Source organism: Nomia melanderi, chromosome 2 (genome assembly GCF_051020985.1).
Source record: "Nomia melanderi isolate GNS246 chromosome 2, iyNomMela1, whole genome shotgun sequence".
Classification (NCBI taxonomy): Eukaryota; Metazoa; Arthropoda; class Insecta; order Hymenoptera; family Halictidae; genus Nomia; species Nomia melanderi.
The window spans coordinates 30,764,790-30,787,599 of NC_135000.1; the positions used below are offsets into that span (position 1 = coordinate 30,764,790).

General features: G+C 47.5%; 1 protein-coding gene across 3 annotated transcripts in view; it reads right to left on the minus strand.

The window, feature by feature from the left end:
* The window catches only part of Oct-TyrR (Octopamine-Tyramine receptor), a 116,918-nt gene extending 96,196 nt beyond the window's left edge, over window positions 1–20,722 (minus strand). Inside the window, exons 1-2 of one of the 3 annotated variants that reach the window (XM_031983288.2) lie at window positions 20,514–20,722; window positions 12,940–13,065 (exon numbers count right to left, since the gene is read on the minus strand). The gene's annotated coding sequence lies outside the window, so the exon portion shown is untranslated. Of the gene's footprint in view, window positions 1–12,939; window positions 13,066–20,318 lie in introns of all 3 variants that reach the window. The other 2 variants (XM_031983289.2, XM_031983290.2) reach the window with 2 other exon arrangements.
* Window positions 20,723–22,810: the final 2,088 nt, after the last annotated feature.

The following is a 22,810-nucleotide window of genomic DNA, read 5'->3' on the forward strand; positions in this document are numbered from 1 at the left end:
GAAAACATCCGTTATTCGACAGTGCGGAGCGCCGGTAATTTTCCAGCGTATTATCATAACCGCCGCCGGTTTCCGCGTAAAGCGATTTACCCGGGCGCACCGATTTCACGGGGAACGGAGCACGGCGATCGCTCCGTCGCGAGGAATTTTCCCGGAAACCGGCGAACACTCCGGCCTCGAAGCGTATTTCACGAAGAAGGAACGACACCGTCGCGCCGCCCGCGGTTCCTCGCGTTATCATCCGATTGCACTCGCCGGCGGTAACCGAACGCGACGCTATTTTCGGGACACGCGATATACACGTTCCCCCATCGCATTGTATTTCCGATTGAGAACGATATTTATGCGAGCGTGTTTCAAAAATCGCTGCAACGGGACGCGGCCCTCAAACCGTGGAAAATATTCAATGTACTCGTGCCTCGACGGCGAAACAGGGCGGGGGTGCATGAATAACGGTACGCGCAACCCTTTCGCACAAACGGGGTAAATAAGCGTAATTTTATGCACGGAAATATTAACGCAATAAACACCTTCCCCGTTCTTGCGCCCGGGGCCATTTATATTTCGGTCGCTCGCGATTGAACGATCTATTTATGCCAGTGGTGTTCGAAACGTTTAAAGGATTGCATTCGGAAGCGTCTATTAGGAAAGGAAATAAGATTGCTGATATTTTTCAATTTTATACCAATTTCCTCGCTGTTACGTCGGCTATTCGACAATTCAGTGATCGATCTCTTGGAAAATCCCATTTGCCAATGTTAATCCTAAATTCTAATTTCTCGAATTCTAAGGGTAATCCAGATTACGACGTTAATCTGAATCCCAACGGTGTTACCGTTTCGTTGCTTGGAATACTACCACTTCAACGACAGATTCTGATTCAACAATAACTGCCAAAAGAGAGGAACTTCCAGATTGGAAACGAATGGCGCGTTTAGCCCGACGTTGGCAATGGTGCCAGAAACTGGGGACCGTTTATCGTTACAGCCATCGAATTAACATTTCTGGCGTGCGCTCAAAACGCGAGGCTAAACGATGAAACTTTTATAATCCGCTCGGCCAGATCTCGGCTAGACACATCTTTTATGTTTCAGCCGCGTTATTACAACCGCCGTCGAAGGATTGTTTCCAGCGGCGTTCGCCCTGAGAATGTAAAACCGGAGGGAAGTTCGCGGCGAAAAGGACGGGAAGAAAGCCGGATGGTGTAAAGAAAGGAAATGCGTTGAACAATCGGCGAACCGTCGCCGTAAATATTTCACGGGCGGAAAAGGCGTCGTAGCATTACAATAGACGGCTCACTTCCAGCCAATCAGCCGCCATCGGTGCGCACCGGTTACCGCCGCGGGCAATTTTGAAGAAGGTGTTATCAGCAGCCGGGCACATGCTTCCGCGTTTGCATAAAATTACGTTCAACTTCTCGCGGCCCGTTCGTCCCCGTAAAAAACAGTTTAATGAAAATTCGACCGGCTTCTTAGATGGGCGGACAGGCGGAAGAAAAACGCGACGCGAGGAGCGAGAAGCGTGGAAAGCTGCGTGGCTAGCCGTCTCGAGATTCGAGGCTCGAAACGGTGAAAGATTAAACAATGGGGAGGCAACGATAATTTTAATCCCACCGAATCACTCGGCTCGACGAACCGACGGGACGATTGTATTAACTATTCGGGGTTAGTTGAGTTAAACGCCAGCCCACCCTTTGCTTATATGCATGCTGGGATATATTCGAGCCTCGAAAACTTCAAGTTGCTAATAGTACAGTTGAATATTTTACTTAAAGTGTTTCATCCAGTCGGCAATGCTACGAACCAACGACGAACGCGCGAATAAGTGAAAGCTACAATTTATACAAGTCGAGATTGGTAAGTCGTCGAGACTATCGCGATTAACCACTGGCGGAAAGACGTGCCACGCACGTCGAGTTTTCGTTTACAAATTGTTTTGAAAAATATCATAATACGCAAGATTATGAATAAACAAATTGAGTATACATTTTCTTTAGTATATACTTTATATTCTCTTCTAGAACACGAACTCTGTGTGACGCCTCGCAGCGAGTTACAGTTGACTGTTCCGGCACGCGCAACCGTGAATTTCTTTACACCGCAAGTGGTTAAGGTTGTCAATTAAGACGAATTCTGGCGCAGCGAATTCTGTGCAGCTCGGCTTGCTTCCTTCAAAATCGCTTCAAAGAGTCAACCGAGTCGTGTGCTTGTTTCAATCGAATAAACGGGTGAAGCAAGTTCAGACCGCTACGTGTGAAGCTCGCGCGGAATTCCGGCATTGTTTGCGTTCAATGGAAACTTCCCGACAAAAATCGGGCTTCGAGGGGGCTGGTCCGTCGACCGGATAGCACGGGTCGCTTCCAATCGGACGATTTCGGTCGCGGGGCGCGGAGGAACAGGTGAATTAATCGGGCACGCGCGGTTTTTTAATTAAAAGCAACATCCCCGGCAGAGCCGCGCGGCCGTTCCTTGCACTCTAATTAATCATTTCGCGTGGGCCGGCGTCACGCTCGATTGAAGCTCCAAAGCGGCGGGATTATCGTCGTAAAGCAAGCCGGGGAATCTCGCGTCGGGGTGCACCGCTGCATTTACGATCGTTTTATCGCGGCACGGGGACAGAGGGCTCGTGGCCGGCCGACCATTGGACGGGACGGGACGGGGGTGAGAGGGGACGAACGGGGGCAGCGATGGGATCAAGCTCGACTTGCTCCCGCGAGTCTGAGTCGATTGTGAAACGCGGGTTTTCGGTCGGGGCATAAAAATTGCCAGCGTTTTACGAACTACCGGCGACGTGCCCGATGCAAACGAGTTTGTTTTGACGCTCGAACGCCGGGGATTGTAAAATTCGGAGATGGGGTTGTCGAGAACGCGACGTTCGCCAGAGACCCGCGGGCTATTTTGTCCGGGGCAGAAGGATGCTGATGGAATCGGTGAACCCGTTCGATTGCGGGGTTTTATTCGGAGGTCGATAGGGCATCTGTTTGAGTGATTGGGAATTGTGATTCGAGGTGACAGGCGATATTTTGGATTGAGACTGCGATGTTGAGATAGATGGGAATGTTAACCCCTTGACTACCGCCGGAGCCTGAAGGCTTGGAACAATTGCTTTCGATGGACTGTTCGATGTAAAATGTTACTGGCCACAACTGCAGCGAAACTCGCTTAGATCTGATACAAGTGAATTCTAATTGGACAATTACATCTTCCGTTGGTGTTATATTATACGAATGTGAATATTTTAGATTGGGTTAATTTAGTTCAATTCAGCGTTTCGATGGTTTCGATACTTTCTCTTAGAAACACGCGTTGACGCAACATTCCGCCAAAGGGTTAACAATGATATTTGCTCCCTCAGAATTACTGCAGTTGGAAGATGTTTTGAATACTGACATTCCGATGTTGAAATAGATTAGATGTTAATAATTCAGCATAGAATACTTTAGCGATATCCACGCGTCGAACATTGAAAAGACATCCTCCACAGTATGCGAGGTAACATTTGCTCCCGCAGGAATTTCAAAATGCCACGAACTCGAGCCGCCGCGCGCGGAACTCGTTACACGTGAAAACGATATTAAGCAGTAGAATTAATATTGGCTAACGTGCACGCGAAAGATCCGAGCGAACTTTCACGTGCTTTCGATTCCACTTAAACGCCGATACCGAGCCCGGTCTTGCCCGCGGAAAAAAGTTATCGCATAATCCGCGAAGCCGCGATTCACATCCGCACTTTTCAATTTCCCGAGTGCTCGTTAAAATAGTTCGAACGTTTCCCCACGCGGAATCGATATTACTTGGCGTGCACTTGAACCTCCGGCCCAGCGGTTATAAAGTGGAACGGGCGGGGAAAAAAGGACTGGGCTGGCGGCGGGGGAGGGGGTAAGAAACAAAAATGAACAAACGAGTTTTAATCAAGCTGCCCGGGATCGGCAATTTAGCGAGCTGAAGGAGGGCCGGCACTCGCCGGGAAATTAACTTCGCGTTATCGCGCAAAGAAAACAGACGGTTCGATCCTCCGCCATTGCCGGAGCCAGTCGCGTCGCAGGGCGCGCGCAAATATTCGCCGAAGGTGCGCGCCACGGTTCCCATTTACCGGGGGATGTGAACTCGCCGAGAGAAACGAACTCGAGCGAATCGTTTACAAAGAAACAGTGCAAGGAAAGGGGAGAAACGAGAGGAAGCTCGTTAGCGCTTCACTGCAGTGACGTTCGAAAATTCGGGCGACGATTCGGGGTGCTTCGGGAATCTGTGGTCTCGGTGATACGATGTAATCATTCTCTATAATCATTTCTCAGAGAAACTTTTACTGTCTTTAATAGAGAGAGAAGATCAGGAATGAGTCATTTTGACCCGTAGTTCTAATGTTAAAGACAAATCACATATGTATTAACCCTTTGCACTCGAGAGGTGACTCTCAGTCACTTAACTATAAAGTTGAATATTTAATATTTCAAATGAAACTTCGCATTGTTACGTGAAATATTGAAATAATGCACCTTCGTTGCTCAATTTATCTATGAATTATCGTTAAATTAGTTCCAAACAATATCACCTGTATCTCGTCAGAAAGTGTTGAATATTTCCATTGAAAAACAACATTTCATTTCGATGTTTCATACACCAACGTTATCCATGTTACCAGTGTTACCGTGACCACAAATTACTCCATTGAACGAAGGAGCGAGTTGACATTCAGAGTGAATATTCCTCGCACCACAGTGACAGCCGATGTATTAAGAAGCGTTCTAATCGGCGAGCGCGAGAAGATTAACGCGCCACTTAATTTCGGTTAAATTTCTTAACCGTGTAATGACGCGCCCCACGGGTTCGTCCGCGACGAAGATCGCCGTGAGAGCCAGGCGCGGACGCACTATTACCCTGTAATTGGCTGCCATTACGGGAAATTTATGCGACCGCTCGTTGAGTAAGGGAAAGCCGCGTCGAACCCCTTCCCCGAGGGACGTTCGCATATCCGGCGACGTCGACCGATTGATAAGGATATAGTCGGCGTTCCGGAGCGCGCCGGCTATCGCTCATCAACTTTTCACCGCGGACTAAGAAACGAACACCGGGAAATCCCAATTTCTCCGCAACTTCGCGGAAGCCTCGACGAAAGCGCCGGCAGATTCCCTTTCCGCCGTTGGTTCTCGGATCTTCGGCGTGAAAACAAGCATTAAATATTTATCCGCGTTTCCCGTCGCAGCTCGGAAGCCGTAGCGCGTATAAAAGAACCGTTCCGAGAGGAACTTCCGCGTTTTACACTTCCGCGTAATCCGTGTAAAGTAAATTTCGAACGACGACGGACGACGGACGTTTTTCCGTCGCTTAAGAATCAGAGTCCCTGAGAATTCGAGCGAATCGCTGGGAAAAGGGGAGTGATACGGTGATATTTCAAAGGAAGGTAGCAGGAAAAAATGGCGCTTGGATCGGTGGCACTGAAAAGCTGAGAGGCTTTAAAAGAAAGGATCAGAATTAGCGGACTGCTGAACTTCCCTTGTAATTCTTTCTGTTTATAACTCCGAGACGTGATTATACGGGATTAGTCGTAAACGGGTTTCTTGAGCTTGCCGGGGGATGAACGGCGGGAGCTGCGGATGCTGCAGGAATTAATCGTAACGAGGACGGCGGAAGAATAACGCGCGCTAAATAATATTAATCCCATAGGAAACTGCGCGACTGGACTCTTACCGGAAGGTACATCTGTAAAATACGACTTTGATGTTTGAAACGGCTTCGACGTATCTGAAAAATCCATAACGCGAACTTCACGGTGCGCGATACGTTGTCGAAAAGTATCGAAAGAAAAACGACGCGTGTAATATTCGTCGAGTAGAAAAACGAGCAAACGCAGTCTCGCCGGAAGACAAATCCGCCTGCAACGGCCTCAATTTCTCGAAAAAATCTATAAGTCCGTGACAAAAACAGCGGAACAGATAACGTACATTACACGGTATCACCAGAAGGAGAGCGTGCGCAAATAAATTCGCGCTGGACCATAAATCTGCGGAATATATTCCGGCGCGCCTTGTTTCCTTTATCTTTCTGAAACGAGCTCGCCGGGAAATTTATAAATCGCGGCTTAATGGTCTAAGTACCGGCGGAGCCCGTATCGCGGGATCGATCGGAAGGCGGGAGCAAGTTATTCGCGACAAATTGGAGGAGACCTGTGCGTCGTTCGGACAATCTGAGCACATTGTTGCGCGTCCCGTCCCGAAAATATATTATCCCGCGAATTTCAATCGCTGCGCTCGCCGGCTGATCCGTCAATTTGGATAGTTTTTCCTCGCAATAACGGAGAACCGTATTCACCGGCGAGACTGCGCATCGATCGCGTTCCCCAAAAGTTATTCGCGTGGCACGCGACGTCGATATTTCGCTGCTCCGTTTCCGGTTCGGTTAATGCTAAGCGATCGGTAACGTCGACGGATTGCTGGGAAAATAGGAGCCTTGCTAGACGCGGGTTTAACTTTAGATCTTTGAATCGTGGATCTTGGGAACCGGAGATCTGAACGTCTACAGTCTTTGTTGGTGAAATTATTGCAAGTTTCGGTGCTGATGAAATTAGTGAAACTTTTGTTAAACCGTATCATTGTATCTCTTTAATTCTATAATAGTATCCGACCTCTACAGTTATACGTACGTTAAAGGAACGTACTAGATTACGAAGGTGATTAGTGCAACTAAAACGTTTGTATCAAAGCTCTTGTGTACCGTCCATTCTAACTCCGAAAACCTGCCAGCAACTGTTTTGATTATCTAATAATTCATCAGCATCAGAAGAAGGAGGAAGTTTCGCCCGTTTCTCCACTAAAATGAACAACCGTGGCATTAAATCTGATATGAAACGAACTGAGCGATCCCACCGGTATTTAGAATCTGCGTGAATATTTCAAACAAATTGACCTCCTGGGTTCATTGTAATCGAGTTACGTCTATTCCGAAAATCGTGTATTATGTACTAAGTACTATTAAGTAATAGGTAATGAGATCAGATGCTGGTAGTCACTAATGACTTTTCTATCAATGTGACCACCTTAACACTAGATTTACGGACATTTATTCTATACTTTATTCTATCGTTCCTAGAGAACTACGCGTTCCTTTACATAAATCGCGAAAATTGTAGCTTCGAGTATTCCAACGCGTATTCGCATAATTGCACGAATCCAGATCGACGTGAACTATTACTAAATAATGTTTAAAAAATTCAATATCCGTCAAATTGACGGGTTCCGTAAACCTAGTGTTAAAATAAATCCACATATATAAGAAGAAAAAGAAAGAAAGAAGCAGAAGGGGATCGAGCGAAGCGAACGATCGAAAATCATGTTTGTTTAGTTGACTCTGTTACATAATGTTGGCAAACAGGACACGCTCGCCCGAAAGAAGACACCAACCCGCGAAACTCGCTGCGTTAACGACCTGAGACGTACAAATTGCCCTCGGAGCTCTGCCTTCATTTATAATCGAGCAAAATGCACCGCGCGCTGTTTACGCCTGGTAATATCGCCGGTGTATAATTCCTACTTGTGTCGTCCTTAAGTCTCCAGTCCCCTGTCTCCAGCGCAGACACGGATGTGGCGAGAGACTCTCGCAAAAACCGTGTCCCGCGAATTTCGAGGGTTAGCGGTAGATAAATAGAACGCTGACTACGCTCAAAATAATTTACAATCTCTTAATGCGTCTCTTTAGGAACTGCGAGAGTTTCTTCTTCGAGATCATTGACACGTTGGGTGCCGCAGGATTTCAGAGCAGTGCACACGAAATGGAAGAAATAAAATATTAAATCAGTTCATTGAATTGCATTATGCATTCCATTAATGAATGAATTCGTTTATTTAATAGTTTCCAGTGAACGTAACTGGACAAACTCAATTTGACTGATGTATCTTCATAATGACCGTTTCAATTATTTAATCGGCGATCGAATGGAACGTGACAAATATGTTCAGTGCTAGGGCCACTGGCAATTACGATCGGCAATTAAATCAGTTGATTGAACTGCATTATTCGTTCCATAAACGAATGAATTCGTTTATTTAATAGTTTCCAGCGAAAGTAACTGGACAAATCCAATTTGACCGGTGTATCTTCATAATACCGTTTCAATTATTTAACCGACGATCGAATGGAACGGCAATCAAATTAGTTGATTGAACCGCATTATTCGTTCCATAAACGAACGAATTCGTTTATTTAATAGTTTCCAGCAAAAGTAATTCGACACACCCAAATTTGATCAGTATAACTTCATAATGGCGATTTCAATTATTCAATCGGCGATCGAATGGAAGGTGAAAAATGTGTCCAGTGGCAGGGACACCGGCAATTACAATGAACTCGGTTGTTCGGTGAACCCGGCTTGCCCGCGGATGAAAAGTCTGGAAATCCGTTCGCAGCGGTTCTCCTTTATAAATTAGCCCCCCCGTATAATCGAAATAATGAACCGTCCTCGAAAGTAATTCGTTTCTTTCGTTGGGCGCAACGATTTCGCTCGAGGGACTTCAGCAAACTAGCCCGAGGGAAGACAAAGGCAACGAGGAAAATGGCGAATAAAGACGCGCGTTTCATTCACGGGCAAATATTTACTGCAGAGTTACGTCTGCCGTCTGCCCCCAGCCTCGTGCTCCGCTGAATTCCCTGAACCGTGTAACAAAGAGGCAAAAAAAGGAAAAATTTGAAACCTGATTCGTCTTTTGTCACTGTCGGCTCCGTGACTCGACTCATTCACTGATCTCCCCCGAGACGTTCAATTGTCACGCGATTGATCTTCCGGAGACGTCCGCGACTCCTCCATCTTTTGTCGAATCGCTTCAATCTTCTTGCAGCGATTTCGGCGCGTATTGATATCGCCGGGGAACTTCCGATTTTTTTATCGCCACGGACTGATCGTGTATCGATTGTATAAGGTGAACACGCGTGGAAAGGACTCGAGAAGGTAGAATGAATTTGGTTATGAAGAATTCAACGGAGGTATCCTGTTAACCCTTAGCACTCCAGGTTGTTTTGTAATCTATCAGCAACTGTAACTAATTTTTACAGTATTCCTAGCGAAAATGAGAAATGCTATAACATTTCTTCGATCTTTTATTTTCCTTAGTACAAAATTTGGATGTGTAAATCTAATAATTTTATAGTTTCTTTAAGATTCACTAAAATATTTAATATTACAACTGGTGCAATATTGGAGTCGACAGAGTTCGAAGGGTTAATGATCTCGCGATCGTTGAATTTCAAGTGATTATCTCTGCGTTAAAGAGTACTTTCGGAACATAATTTTGGGAAATATTGATAATAATAGTCGGCGAAACAGTGGAATGTCTGGCAAGGCGGGAGAAAGGTAAAGCGTACTTCATCAAGAAGCCAATGCCAGAGTGAAAGAAGTTCGAGGAAAGTTCCGCGAATGAAGTTGGGAAACGTTCTCCTCGCAAATCATGTTTCGCATTTCGCTCTCCGTCTTGCAGCGCGCAATTCGCCGCGGACGGGGCTTATTGAAAACGTGGACATTGCGGGGAACAGCGCCGTAGGATATTTTACTGCAAACGTTAACGTGATTGCGCGAGGCAAATATAAAAGGGAGATGGAACGAAAGGGCGTCTTGTTCCCCTTTCATACATACCAAATGCGCGCTGCGTACACCGGTGTACGTTGCCGTTCGAAAATATTTTATCACCTGTCTAAAGAACAATGAATTCGGCTTTTGTTCCGACAAAAAAAGGGCAAATGGATGGCTGCAGACGTTGTATGTAGTGACACGGTTATTACACGTGACCGAAGGGAAGCGATGATTATGAGATAATAAACTTCCCTTAAATTGCATTTGTCACGAGCGCATCGCCGATAACTTTATGCATCATAAATGATCGCTAAAATAATATTGCGGAGACTTTTGTTGGTTTTATAAGGGAATAATGGATCGGTTTTTACGTCACATCACATTGACGTTTATCTCGGCAATATTTTGGCCAAATTAATTTTCCTTGTGAAGAATCGCCTCTGGAATATTGAAGCTCGAAAAACCACGCTGGTTGGTTAACATCAGTCCCTAAAAAGTCTAAAAAATGTAGCTTGAAAATTCTCAACCGAGCAACGACCTGTGCTTGTACTTTATAAGAGCCTAACAAAATTTATCCGAGAAGCTCTAAAAATTAATGAATTGAACCTTCGAGGATATCAATATTAATTACCCCATACACTCGACGCTGCAGTAATCGTAAATTCTTTTAACTAATTCGAACGCTAACGTTACAATTGCTCTGAACAATGAATTACTCCGAAAGCGTTTAGCAGAAATGTCTCCCCGAGGACTCAGAAATAGGAATTAGACCGCTAGTATCCTAAGCTACTCAATTAACCAGCTCCACTACTTTGCTCTCACTCACGGTTATAATCTCGAGGCAGACATAAATGTCACGAACAGTCTCGGGATCGCACACGAGAAATATCGGTGCCTATTTTTCACCGTGGAATACAGATACGAAATTGAAATGATATAAAATATAATAAGCTCGTGTAATACTTTACTATCGACAATTTGTAAGAAATATAACAAAATTTTCCACTCTAGTTCAGGTGGAAATTTCATTCGAAGATAATACATTGATAATAGCAAAATAGTTGTTTGCTTGATCCGTGGGTAATGAACAACACTGATTCTCGTTAAGCCAATATGGGCCGAATTTTTGTTCATGACTATAACAAAATCTATGCAGTACAAAATTAATAAATGTCCACATACGAATACAAATTAACAATGTATTCAATACTTTCACGCCTGAGTGTATGAAAATTTAAGTTAACTGATTACTTGATTTTATTCACCACTTTGAATGCAGAATGAAATAAATCAACAAGATGCCAATATGCTGATATGTGACTTCAAAGTTACATGGGCCCACAGTAGGTTAAATTAGTTTGGAAATCTTCATCGCGAGTCTCACCCGTCATTGTGCGGCAAGGGGTTAAAAAGGAAAATATCGGTCGCTATCATTGTTAGCCGGGTTTTACTCGGCTGAATGGCGGTGCAAGGGGCCAATAATGCGAGCGGGTTCAAATTTCCGTGGAACAAGTCGGGACAATCGCTGCGAGACAACAAGAAGAGAAAATCCGAGCGAGCGTATTCTGAAATCGCGTCGACGCGACGCTCGGAGATCGCTTTTAATAATTACACACCGAACGCTCCCTGCGAGACCAACGGCTACGTAACACGCATTTGTTTTTCGCTATTTACGCGGCCTGAATGAAAATCACTGGCACGGAAGTGGTTCGCGCTCGAGTACAATCGACGATCCACCGGCTGCCGATGAGACACTCGAGTTACCACTTGCCTTGTTAAAGCTATTTTAACCGATGCAAAACATGCCACTATTTACGTCCTTATTCCTCGGCGAGCGACGCGCGGAGCGCGTCTCGTTACGTAAATAACGACGGATATCTACCTGTCGAGTGGCGACCGACTCCGAAGACTCCCGCCCCGTAAAACGACCGAACGAGATTCGCTCGGCCGTTAACGCGTGTCCGACCGGACGACGGGAATTGGTCGCGTTACAATCAGCGGCGTGCATAATTGGAAAACACGTGATTCTACGATTGTCACTGAGCGAAATTAGAGAATTAGGAAACTGCTCGTTGCATTATGATCAGCGACCGAGTTTCGAACATTCGGAAATTCGTTATGCCGCAATTACCGACGAGTGAAATTAGAACACCGGGGAATTAATCATTGCAGTTACCAAAGGCAAAAATAACAAATTGGAAAATTCGTCAGTTTGTGATCAGCGGATAAAATTGAAAAGTTCGAAAACTGATCGTTCTTGCAACAAACAAGCCACCCTTTTTTCGAACATGAACGGATTAAAACATTGATTATACCGTACAGAGATATATTCGCGAAAAAAGTATAAATTGTATTCATCGTGTAAAACAAAGTGTGCCGGGGAAAAACGAAAATCCTAGTGTTCAGCTGATGTCGCAATAAATGCCTGCCGGATGCGCGTTAAGCTGCCATTATTAGGCGGCAAGTTCAAATATCCTTCGAGGATGGAGAACGAAAATAATGATAAATAAGGACTTCCTCCTTGGCCGAGCGAGAGGAAAAAAGGGGAAGAATCACTGGCAACGGGGGAAAATTTAATATCGCGGCTGCCCGGCTAATCCGAAGCAGCTTAAAGCGCGGCCTGGAAAAAACAGGCCGCGTGAACGCCAGGATTTTGCCACCGGATTTACGTTACGCAAACGAACTGCGCGAGGATAATGCTTTCACAAGTTTGGCAACCCGGACGCTGACCGATCTGACGGATTACTTTTCTCAAACCTTGCGCCGCCATAATTCTCTGTTAATACCGAATGTACCGCTACCGGTCAAATAACCGATCTTAAAATTTCGTTTAAAATTCTACCTTTCCGTCTATTTACCTTTTTATCGCTTCTATTGTCCGATTAATCAGTTTTTTAATGCTTCTCTTTCCTTCTGTTCCTGTTCACTAAAAGAAACCGATCCAACTTGTTTACATTTATTTCGACACAAACTGTCGGTGCGTTTAGCGTTAAAGAAAGAGAAACAAATAGAGAAAAATCCGAGACAGCTTCTACGGTTAACCGATTCGCAGCGAAATATTCCGCGTTAAAACACGAAATAAATGCTGCGACCGAGACTGCACGAGGCGACCGTAAATCGGACGCCAATAAATTTATATCGATTGAATTATACTCGGTCTGTAAACGTTACATTGAATCGTAAATAACTTCCGTTCTCCCTTTCGCATCGACACGAAAGAGCGCCGATTGTATCGCGCGTCTTAAATCATCGAAGACAACGATCGTCGGTCGATTCCCGATATCTTGTTCGTAATCATCGCAGGATCGTTGTTCGACACGATTCTCCGCGGAGGAAGTTATTCGCGATACAGAAACGTTTCCGTTCGTACGTAAGCATACTCACATTTTCCGCGGTGCCTTTGACTAGCGGCAGCCCCAGATTCCGCGGGGCCGGCGTGTGTCGCGAAAAATGTGACCTTTCGGCTGCTCCAGTCTCCCGATGATTTTCCTATGCGGCCGACCGGCGGGCCTATCCGCGCGACCGTCCCCGAATAATAGAACGAAAATGAGAATTCGAGGCGTATTACGAGGGCATCGATCAAACGCGACCGGATTTCATCAGAGAGCGGCGGGGCAGAGGCGTATACACGCAGAAGCTGGAACGGGCTTCGCGAAAGAGCGAGAGAGGAAGAGGAAGCGGCGAGAGAGACGGAAACTGGGAGAGAGAAAAAAGAGTGGAAAAACAGAGACGACAGAGAAAAAGAAAGAGAGAGAGAGAGAGAAAAGGATCGAGAGTCCCGGCGATTTTTAAAGAATCGCCCCGGCGAGCGATATTTACGCGTCTCCGACGGCTGCTCCTACACGATCGGTTATTTATAAAGCCATTCACGATAATCAATAACCTATGCCGTTCTCCCCTACGCGGCGAAAATTCACCAACACCTCGAACACTTGCAAAACCCTCTCTCGAACGGTTGAACCGTGGGGTCGGGGAATATTTCATCGGGAAGCCTGTACTCGTTCGCCGCGTTACAGGTGCGAGAGGGATGGAGGAGGCATGGACAGAGGAGAGTAAGTTCGAGGGAGAAACAGTCGCTGAGAGAGACGGGAACAGAAGCAAAGAGGCGAGAGTGAACGTGAGAGAGAAACAGGAGTAAAGAGAGCAAGGTAAATGTGTGAGGAATTCAGGAATAGACAGAGTGGAGTACGTCTAAGAGAGAAAGAGAGAGAGAGAGATGGAAGGAAGAAGTGTGAGAGAGAAAGAACGGATGGAAGATTAACACTAGAACTACCGAGCATTTGATACCATGGAAATGTAATCGCTATGAATATTGTAGCAATAGATTATTTTCGGTGTCTTCAGACATTCGTTATAGTATTCAAGTGAAATATTCAATGCCTTGGAGATATCAATAATTGCGACACAGAAAAACTGAAACCATTTTGACTGGTATGGTAGTTCTAGTGTTAAGATTCTCCGACGCAATATATCCTCTCCTTTTTCTTCTTCGTTCACTTTCTACTTTTACCCTATCAACCTAAGACGTTCATATACAGTTCCCACGCATGCTATATTCGTTCTCTTTTCTTCCCTTCACTTTCTACCCTCCTCACGCTACGAACTCCCCTTCTTCTCTCTTTCCTTTCAGTGTTCACTCTTATAGATGGGAGTATAAGAGATATAAATGAGAGTGAGAAAGAGACGAAAGGAAAATGGCGTAAATTCATTGCACGATTCACGCAGTAACCCGGGTGCCGAGAAACGATATCGAAAGTTCCCCGAAAGCCCCGTAGATCGCGAAATCCCTGTTTACCCGTTTAACCGGCGGCCCCCGGGGGCGAAATGTTTATTAAATACTAACGGGGGATGCGATGCGAGTCTTGCGATCCACGCCCCGAGATTCTAGACGATGTACACGCGCGTGTATACGTGCTTATGCGGGCTGCTTCGAGGAGAATTAAGGGCTCGCAGGATGAAAACGGTTAATTATTAGGGCGTGAACTGTGGGAGTTCGCGGGACGGATTTATGGAATAATAAACGAGAATCGTGTCACAATGATCAAGTCGGATGTCGATGGCGGAACGATCGCGACGGTGGTGATAAAAAAGCGATGCGGTGCGGCGCTCAGGGTTTTCGTCGAAGCTAATATTGATTGCGAGAGAATACGTGTCTAGTTAATGAAATAGTTTCTTGTTTTTCTTATTTCGATTATGGTTTACGCGTTTTTTAAGAGATTTCTAATGGAATTATCCAAGTTACGGCGAAGGGAAAGGGGTGGGAGAAATTCGGCGAAGGTTCATTATGTTTCTGGATAACTTCAGGATTCACGAGTGTTTCAGTGCTTGAAATTTTTTAATACTTATGAGGAATGCTTAGTGTAATTAGGTAAGTCGCGATAAAAACGGGGGAAACGGCTGAATGTCTCAAGGAAAGTTACTCGCCAACTTTGACTTCCCGACGACCCGACCCCACAATTTTGTCCCCGACTGGTTCTCCTTAGCGGCTGTAAAATGGCAGAAAAATGGACCGTAAAAGAAGTTTCGACGTGCCGCCGTTCCGTCCTCGGAATAACAGCGAACGGGGGATGAATCAATTTGCGAGCGTGCTCCGTACGTGCGATTCAGAAGAATACATAATAAATTAGGTGGCCCGTTGAATTATTTCGCGGCCCTCGCACCCTCGATCGAACGCGCCGGTCCCTTTTCCTCCGGATAATCGGCGTCAACCGGCGCGGAAATATCGCGTGAAATGAACCCGCGCCCTTTACCCTATTATCCGCTTCACACCACGGGACGCATTATCGATAACGCAAACACGAGTAGACGAATAACGCGTGAACAGTTTGCGCAGAGGGGGTGACATCGGTCAAATCTAGCGTGACAGTAAATTTGTCGAGGTATTCCAGCGCTCTGCCAGAACCTTCAACCAAAAGAACATCGTAAGAAAGCAATGGACGAAGGAATGAAAAGGCTCGCCCCAAACAATAACATTCTTACAGCTTCCTATAACATCACTCGTTCACTCTGCAATCCGACAAATGTCCGATTACGTACAAACGAGTAACCTTTGATCAAATTTAACCTGACAGTGAATTTGTCAGGGGACTCTGGAACACAATACCCCTAACAAAACAACACCGAAGAAAAAGGAAACACGAGACTCACCCTAAATAATAAGATTCCCATGACTTCCAGCGACCTCGGCTGTTCACGTTGCAGCCCGACAAAATGGCCGGCACGCATTGCAACAAATAACGCGCGAACAGCCCGCGCGGCAGCGTTGACACCGGTCGAATCTAGCCCGACAGTAAATTTGTCGAAAAATCCCATAACGCGGCAACCCCGACAAAAGGGGGACATCTAAGGCTGCGAGGGGCGAAGGAAGAAAAGGAAGACTCGAGGCAAACAATAAGATTCCCCCGGCTTTTCACGGCGTTCCCGTTGCCCGGCGCGGCACGACAAAATGTCCGGGAAACGGGTGTCGCGCGAATGACACACGACCGCGCGGCCTGGGAATCTCGGGCCACCATCAGCCGGGAGTATAATACATAGTCATTTCGCCGATACCCAGGACAAGCTCGGCGGTTCTTGTTAGGCCGGCTTGAAATTCACCGGGAACGAAGGAGAATGGCGGTCGCCGGACGAAACAGGAGCGAACGGGGTAGGGGGGCAGGTTTGAAAACTGGTTTCCCCTAACGAACCGGCGGCGCGCAACTGAACTTTGTTTCGCGGGCGGCGCGGGGGAGGGCCGCGGGAGGCCGGCCAACCGAAAAGTATCTTTTCCACTTTCTGTCCCATTAATCCGGTCGCGAGGCGGCATAAAGGCGGCTGAATCGCCGCGCAGCCAGCGAGCGAGAGCTCGCGCGACTGACACGCAAGAACGGCTGCAGGAATCCTCCTAACGAGACAAGACGGGACGAGCATTATTTCCTGCCAGCGAAAAATATTCCAGCCCGTAACAATGAAATATCCGCGCCCGTGCCCGAGATGCTCGCGCGCCGTCGGCCGAGTATATCGGCCGCCGAGGTGTAACGAGGCGAAAAAGAAGAACAGCGAGACGTTATTTTGCAGACATTTCTCACTTCCCGCGGCCCCCTCCGCGCCGCCCCTCCGTCACTTTCTGTTTGCCGTGCTCCTCCTTTTCTTTTTAGACTTTCCCGACGATGCCTGCGAACGATAAGCTTCGTTTCTTTCGCCGGGCACCGTTGAATAGGGTGAGCCGCTTTAATTGCCAATTGATGGGCAGCCGTGTTTCCGTTTTTCCGAATCGAGTCCCGGCCCGCGATACTCGAACTCCTCCCTCTTTATAGCCGAGTGCTGCTCGAACAGAGGAAAATATCAAGGACGGGTCGAAACACTCGAGATAGTTTACGGCAACAGCGACGACCACGCTACTCTCCGTTGTTCCCTTGTCCACGCTTCGACCCCCGTGATCCACCCCCTGCCACTGGAACTATGTTCTTCCCGTCGTTTCACTTTGTTATTCACTGGGAACCGTGCGACGCTTTGAAAAGGAAACGGCCGTTGAGAGAATGTGGATTTAATCGGTCGAAATCGTTCATTACTCGTTACTCGTCGATACGATTACGCGGCGATCGATCGGTAGCTAAACGAGAACAGTCCAGACTGCTAAGCTTCGGCCAGAAGTCAGCCATTTCTTGCAACCATTAGCAAAACGATCTATCGAATAGTGACACAAGTAAGTAATTGTTGAAAAAGTCGGAAGAGTTTTAAGAACAAAGCTTTCTCCGCAGAAGTGACTATAGATGACTTATCAACCCTTAACGAAGCAATTTTCTTTTACTTACTAGGTCCAATGAAGTTTATTCGAAACTCATGTTATTACTGTCATCACTGCTATTCTAATATTTACAACGAACACACTTTTGCGTTCGCCTCCGCTTGTTATCTACGTTACGGTATTTTTCGATCAACTCGAAACGCTTCCGGTCCGTTAAGGATTAATAATCACAATTAACTTCCTCGCGTCACGGCCTAATATTTCTATTCGCCTGTACAAACGAGGAACGGGGGGAGGGTTGAAAAGCGTATTTGCCGCGCCGATACACGCGATGAATATGGATCGTGGTTCTTCAAGGGAGGAAGGACGGTTCGCGAAAGTTCAATTGATTAAAAGCGTCGAGCCACCGGACCGGACTTACGACTACGTTAACCGACCCCAGGCTCTCTATTTTTACGGGAACGCGAAAACCTATAAAGCATTTTACGTAAGGAAAGGAGAGCGGCGTGATCAAAGAAGGCGGCACCCTCCGCGCAATCGAAGGAAACCAATACACCCCTTACAAACGATCCCGCCAAAAGCTTGCAACGTTTCCTCCTCGCGGCGGCAGCCGGCTCCCGTTCGCTTTCCCACGAAACTTAAAAACTCGTTGAAACGCCATTGAAGCGGCGGCAGCGCGGATGAAAAAACCGGGCAGCCCGAGATAATGCGAGCGGTGCCGCCACGCAGAAGCGGAGGACCGGGGATAAATGTGATTCCGATGAATAGGAAAAGGCGAAGGTTAAAAGAGAGAGGAAAGGGATGACGGTTGAGAGGAAACACACACACACACACACATTCGGAACGTGGTCGCGTGGTCCGCGTTAATTAACGCGGGTTTCAGAAGCCGGCTAACCACACGACTACGCGGCCAGTTTAAACAAGCTAGCCTTTAAACCTTTAAACGAGGAGAAAATCGGTCCCCGCTGACAAGACGCGAGGGTAGTAAACCGACGATGCCTCCGCCTCTCTATCTCTCTCTCTCTCTCTCTCTCTCCGTCTCTCCCGCGCGGCGCGCGAGCCGGTGTGCATTATCAAAAGCCATCCCTCTCTCTGAATCCGCTTGGATATCCGGCGTGCAATCCTCCCACGGTTTCTTTGATCTTCGACGCACAGAGCCAGAAAGCTGCGGCCTTCCCCACAAAACGGTTTTAATCATTTCACACCGGCGCGACGCGCGCGGTCCCGGGACGTACACAAACCGTACCCCCCAAGACACGGCGAAAGAGGGTAAACGGAGAGACCGCGAACTGCCCAAGGACCCACTTCATCTACACTCGACCGAAAATGCATGTGCTCTTTCTCTTGCTCCCCTTTCCTTGGGAGATTTCTATGCTACCATGGTGTCGGCGTTTTTTGAAGGCGAGAGTGGCAGCCGCCTCGATAGGTTGTTGCTTTGATAGTCGGTGGATTTTCGTTTCGACTGGAGAATTTCCGTGTCGCGAGACTACTTTTTTGCCTCGACAGTGGACGATTTTCTGCTTCGATAGTGGATCGATCTTCGCTTCGGTAATAGAAGAAGTTCTGCTTCGATAGTTGGCTAAATTCTCGCCTCAATGGTGGATCAATTTCTGCTTTGACACTGGAGGATTTTTCGCCTCGGTAGTTCCCAAATGTTCGCCTCGATAGCGAACCAGATTCTACCTGAATAATACGTCGATAGTCGTAGAATCTTTATCTCGATAGTATAACAGATGCAAAGCCGTCGCCACTTTTGAACCTGCTTTGAATCGCGTGACACGTGACAGCGCGACGATAACATCGAACATCCACATTCTACCTTTCATCTCATTGAAACGAGCATCGCGACCGACGCATCGCGATTCTTGGAATCCACCTGCCTCGTTAGAAGATACGACGACTATATCGAACACCCACGATCTATCTTTCATTTCGTTGAAGCATCGAGACCGACGTATCGCGATTCTTGAAATCCACCTGCCTCGTTAGAAGATACGGCGATAATATCGGACACCCACAATCTATCTTTCATTTCGTTGAAGCATCAAAACCGACGTATCGCGATTCTTGAAATCCACCTGCCTCGTTAGAAGATACGGCGATAATATCGAACACCCACGATCTATCTTTGATCCCGTTGAAGCAAGCATCGAGACCGATGTATCGCAATTGTTGAAATCCAGCTGCCTCGGTAGGAGACGCGACATGGTCCTGACAGTCGTCCACCATCGAGGCACCAGCGTGCAACATTTCCCAGCTGAAACGGAGCGACATGTGCACGGACCACTATATTCTCCATCTCATTTACGGATCCAGGTTCTCCCCGGGTTCTCGAGCCGCGGGATCCATCGCTGATCGAGAACGCCGCGCCGGCCGGAATTCCCACGATCGAACGGAACACGAGACGCTTCAGCGGCGGCTCGACGACGGGGAAAGGAGGACACGCCGGCTGAAGATGCGTCCTACGATAATAACTTCCTCCGTCTCCCTCGGGTCCCGGTTTCTTTTCTTTCTTTCCTCGGGCTTTCCTATTTTCTCTCTTTATAATTAATCGATAACCGGTCGATTAACGGGCACGTCACCCCCTCGAGTGCAGTACGGCGAACCGTACGATCCCGTTTCCAATCTTACGCTCCGCAGGATCCTCATTCCTCTTCTTCCCTTCCCCCTCGGGGGATCGAGGCGAGCCGTTCGATCGCCAGCGTCGAAGACCGCGCACTGATCGCCGCGGAGAACGGAACCGACACCGCGATCGAGCCGCGTCTCTCGTGGTCACTATCAAAGCCGGGACCGTGACGCGAAAGCACGCCGAACAATCAGGGGAAAGATGAACCGCGATGAAACAAAACACCGAGAAGAAGATGAATCGAAGGAAATTCGAACCAGCGAAGAAGACGATCGTACAGAACGAGTCGCGCGGAGAGCGAAACTTTCCGACACGCGTGAATCCTGGAAATCTCCCAAGGTGTACCACGAAAGAATGGAGAACCAAGCGGAGAGCAAGTGGAAGGGACGGGAATCGACAGAAGAGGGTACACACGAGTAATTCCATCCGTTGATCCCGGCGGGACGCGATCAAAGGGCCGGCGTTGGACACGTTTTCGGTTGTTGACAGCGCGCGCGGGGCACAGTCGCGCGAGTGAGCGGGGGCTGCTGGCTGATGCGGCCGCCCCCGAGTCCGCGGAAGTCGGCCAGCGATTTTCCGCGGGTGTTATGATAATGGGATCTCGCGTACCTGAGATCGTTGGATCGGTGGCGCAGGGCGCGGCGGCATGGTCCCGTCGCAACACAGCGCCGTTCGACGAGCACTGAGCAGCTATTCTGCGCCAACGGGGTTGCGTCGACGTCGAAAAGACGTGAACGGTCGCCCCCGCGCCCGCCTGGCCGTCCCTCCCCCCCGACCAGCCCCGTCCCGCCGTTCTCGAACGAGTCTCTCTCCCTTTCTCTCCCTCTGGCCGCGTACTACCGACGCGACGCCGCTCTTCGGGGCACCCTCGCACGTATCTCACGGGCCGCGTCGTCCTTCTTCCTCGCGCAGGCCTCGTGCATCCCCCTCCCCCTACACCCTGTCGTCGCACTCTTTCCTGCTTCCAACCCCGGTGTGTCTCCGGCGCCGTTACTCGAGGCTGCCACCCCTGTGGCACATGCGCGGATCCCCCCCCTCGACGGGCACTCTCTCAGCCTCTCGCTCTCTCGGTCGCTTGCTCGCGTGTGGAGTTGCCGGAATTGGGAAAAACGGGCCGAGGGATGAGGAGAACCGCGGGAAGATAGGGTTCGGGGGACGCTCGGGGGTGGTGTTTTCTGAAAAACGTATGTCGCCTGTCTACCTTCCCTTCTTTGAACTTCGGCGTCTCCAACGGTCTATCTTTGTTCGGTCCTGCTGGGTCTTCTTTGTCCGGTTTATGGGCTTCTATCAGTTTTAGAGTGGTCTTATCATTGCTGCTTTCGTTGCTTTGTGTTTTTCAGCTGAGGGTTCTGAGTGGGAACGGATCGCCTGTGATTTCCTTGTTTAACGATTGAACTACCGAGTATTTGATACGATTTATGTGTGATCTCTATAAGAATTGTGACGGAGTATTTTCAGTTTAGTATTTGCTAGTTTCTATGAATTTTACTCGTCTTGACTCTGTTCCTCTACGGAGTTCAATAGAGAGATACTTCGAGTAATCTTTCTTCAATATTCGATAAGAGAACGTTTGACTGTTTGGTAGTTTCAGTGTTAATAAGATTCCATGAACTGTGCCTCGTCTTGACTCTATTCCTTCTAGAATATTCAATAAAGAGATACTTCGAGTAATCTTTCTTCAATATTCGATAAGAGAACGTTTGATTGTTTGATAGTTCCAGTGTTAATAAGATTCTATGAACTGTGCCTCGTCTTGACTCTATTCCTTCTACAATATCCAATAAAGAGATACAAGTAATCTTTCTTCAATACTCGATAACAGAATGCTTCGAATGATCTTTCTTTAAGTCTCAGCAGGCGAATGCTTCAGTCTTTCTCTATTCACAATGTTAAAGAACTTCGGAAGCTACCTACTCCAGCGAAGTGCGCGGTTAACCGCCCCTATTTCCCAGCAACCACGTGCCACGCCGGTCCTGGATTAATTCCGAGCGATCTTGTCCTGGTTCCCATGCTCTAGCAGGGATTTCTGGAGATTTTGTCGCGGTGCCGGGATACGCGTCGCGGACACACGCCGCGGTTTCACTGCCGCCGCGTTTCCCGCTTCCCTGCGCCGCCGATCCGCCGCCCGTGCGCGCGCGCTGCTGATTATGGAATGTAACTTTTAGCGGGGATTTCCAACCCAACGGGGGAAAATAGCTGGACTCGATCCTTGGGGACTGATCGTCCTGCAACTGTGGTTCACTGCCAAAGGACGATTTACCGTTCACTGATTTTACTGTTAGTAAATTGGCGCTTTGATATGCAGCAAAACGTCAATCACCCGGGCCTCAATTATTCGAAGCAACGTTGCACGAGCACCTATCGATTCTCTGGAACAAGACGTCTGAGACGTCTAACTGAAAATTATATTGTTAATGCGAAGCATTTTCCCGAAAATTAGTAGTAAATCGCGACATTCTTGAGCTTCGTAATTAATGTTACACTAGATTCTTACTGTTGAGGAAACTCGTAGTTAATCCCTTATCTTATGAGATCGCGTCGGACTAGTGATTGAGTCACTCGGAAGTCAATGCAGTTAAGTCCAATAAACAAACATTGAGAAAATTCATGTTTGGCTTCTGAAATGATTATGATACATATTTCAGAAACTTTCTGACCTAGACGAGAGGAAGAAGTAAATCCTTGAATAACTAAAAAGAATATTATTTATGCCATTGGAATTTAAATCAGAAAATACCAAAAACCGCACAAGCTTCTACGCGACTCAATTATTAATCACTATTCCAATTGTTCCAACGAATCGTCAACGATTACAGAAATCCAGCGTAATTGTAAAATCAATCATAGGTCAAGCGGTCGCCAGTCCGAGTTCCATCGAATCCAATCTACCGAGCCACTTTGCTCTC